We start from the raw sequence: 3,249 nt of genomic DNA on the forward strand, positions 1-3,249 counted from the left end.
GGGCAAGTGCAACACATATCAACATGAAGCTCATACTACTTGCTTTGGTTGAGGTAATAAAATCCTTGGTCTCTGCCCCAGGAGTCTCGTGTTTGCCAGTATCCATGGAAGTGTGCCTGGCTAACTCTTTAGGTGGTCTCAGAACCTTCCCAATTCTTAACCGTCTGCCCCACACTATTATCACCTCATCTCTTGCTACTATTTCCCTTGACACCCTGCCTGGCTATGCTGGCCTCCCAGCTGTTCCTGGAACCTGCCATGCACACTCCTCTTTGGGGCCTCTGCACATGCCCTGCTGTTAGCCTGGAACATTTCACCCCCAGATGTCTTTCAGGTCCTCTCCAAATGGCATCTTGGTGGGGCCTTCTTTGACAATAGCTTCGCCACCAGTAAACAGGCTGACATTTGCCGACCTTAGTGAAAATGTTATCTCAGTCAGTTCAGTCGCTCAGTCATGTCTGACTCTGTGACCCCATGGACTGCAGCACACCAGGCTTCCCTGTACATCACCAACTCCCAGAGCTTGTTCAAACTCATGTTCATCGAGTCAGTGATGCCATCCAACCATTTCATCCTCTGTCATCTCCTTCTCCTCCTGCCTTAAATCTTTTCCAGCATCAGGGTCTTTTCCAACGAGTCAGCTCTTTGCATCAGGTGGCCAAAGTATTGGAGCTTCAGCTTCAGCATTAGTCCTTCCAATGAATATTCAGGACTGATTTCCTTTAGGATGGACTGGTTGGATCTCCTTGCAGTCCAAGGGACTCTCAAGAGTCTTCTCCAACACCACAATTCAAAAACATCAGTTCTTCAGCACTCAGCTCTCTTTACAGTCCAACTCTCACATCCATACATGACTACTGGAAAAACCATAGCTTTGACTAGACAGAACTTTGTCAGCAAAGTAATGTTTCTCCTTTTAAAAACACTGTCTGGGTTGGTCATAGCTTTTTTCCCAAGGAGCAATCATCTTTTATTTCATGGCTGCAGCCACCATCTGCAGTGATTTTGGAGCCCAAGAAAATAGTCTCTCACTGTTTCCATTGTTTCTCCATCTATTTGCCATGAAGTGGTGGGACTGGATGCCATGATCTTAGTCTTCTGAATGTTGAGTTTTAAGCCAGCTTTTTCACTTTCCTCTTTCACTTTCATCAAGCGGCTCTGTAGTTCCTCTTCATAGTCTGCTATAAGGGTGGTGTCATCTGCATATCTGAAGTTACTGATATTTCTCCCAGCAATCTTGATTCTAGCTTGTGCTTCATCCAGCCCAACATTTGGTATGATGTACTTTGCATATAAGTTAAATAAATGGCATCTTACTGAGTTTTAAATTTATTAACTTTTATTATTTTCTGTAACCTGTATTTTTGTGTTTATGATGATTAACAGCCATTTACATTTCCTTCCCTGATAATCATCTGATTCTGTTTTTTTTTCATACAAACCTTTTTCATATAAAATTTTTACTTGCCTATGATGTAATTACAGCTTTCCTGGTGGCTCAGTGGTAAAGAATCCACCTGCCAATGCAGGAAAAGCAGGTTTGATCCCTGGGTGAGGAAGATCCCCTGGAGAAGGAAATGGCAACCTACTCCAATATTCTTGCTGGGTAATACCATGGACAGAGGAGCCTGGCAGGCTATAGTGCCCGGGGTCACAAAAAAGTCAGACATGATTAGGTGACCAACAGTAACAACAACGATGAGATTACGCGCACTTTTTTCTCAACTTATCATCAATCTTTTGAGTTTATGGTGTCATCATTACTGCTGTTTAGCCATACAAGGTATTTTAATTTTTCTGTGGATGAATTTATCGATCTTTTATGGCTTCTGGATTTTCAGTCACAAATAGAAAGACCTTCTCTATTCCGGAGAGTTGAGACTATAAAGAGTTGAGGCTATAAAGAAAGCTGAGCACAGAATTGATGCTTTTGAACTGCGGTGTTGAAGACTTGAGTGTCCCTTGGACTGCAGGGAGATCCAACCAGTCCATCCTAAAGAATCAGTCCTGAATATTCATTGGAAGAACTGATGCTGAAGCTGAAACTCCAATACTTTGGCCACCTGATGTGAAGTGACTCATTGGAAAAGACCCTGATGCTGGGAACATTGAAGGCGGGAGGAGAAGGGGATGACAGAAGAAGAGATGGCTGGATGGCATCACAGACGTGATGGACATGAGTTTGAGTAGGCTCCAGGAGTTGGTGATGGACAGGGAGGCCTGGTGTGCTGCAGTCCATGGGGTCACAAAGAGTCTGACACCACTGAGCAACTGAACTGAACTGATAATGTTTGAATATCTGAGTGCTAGATTCCCCTCCACGTTCTTTTTCAGAGACTGTTTTCTGACTATTCTTGTTTATTTTTCCATTTGAATTTTAGGAACAAACAGGGTAGTTTAATCTTAGTTGTACTTTTATAAGAATTATGTTAAATTTGTAATTTTATTTACAGAAAATTGAGATCGTTATATTGCATCTTCTCATCCAAAGGCATCATTCATCTTTCCATATGACTCAATTTTCTTACCTGTAAGATGAGAGCAATAATACCAATCTCATAGGGCTGTCCTCATAATTAAATGGGGAAATGCAGGTGAATGACAGTATAACAGGAAAAAACTTCCAAAGTTTTGGTTTGGAAGTGCTTTGCCACTTCCTACGGTATGAACTTGGGTTTGGTTACCAGAGTATTATGAACTTTGATTTTCTCATTTGTAAACTGGGGATAACAATAGTACCGGCTTCACAGGGCTGTGACGAGGGTCAAATGAGATGAGGCGTGCAAAGTACTCAAGTGAACTGGAACATAAGTACTCAATGAGCATTAGCTGTTCTTCTAGAAAACAGGTTATCCCAGGGAACTGTGACATAACGCTGAAGCTTACGGAAATCCATCTTAGGTCGAGGGCTCTCAGGTCAACTCTTCCTTCCGAGGACCTACCTACCCGCTGGTCGCCACTTGTGACTTTCCCCGAGCGTCTAGAAAAACACGCACTCGTATCTGAAGCCGCGAGATTGAGCGCCTAGTTTCGCTGCTAGACTCCAGAACCCTACCCCACCCATTGGGCTGCAGCGCTGCCACGTCTCGCGTATCCCGAGCTCCCTACAAGAGGTAGAGGCCGCCCCAGAGCGACTCGTCACGCCGAGGCCCGCCCCTCTGCGGCCACAGTCGCTGGTAGGGCGGCACCGGATGGCCAAGCGCCGTGACGGTACGAGGGGGTGGGGCCGAGCACGCGCCCGGAAGTTCC

Source organism: Capra hircus, chromosome 28 (assembly GCF_001704415.2).
Source record: "Capra hircus breed San Clemente chromosome 28, ASM170441v1, whole genome shotgun sequence".
NCBI classification, from domain to species: Eukaryota; Metazoa; Chordata; class Mammalia; order Artiodactyla; family Bovidae; genus Capra; species Capra hircus.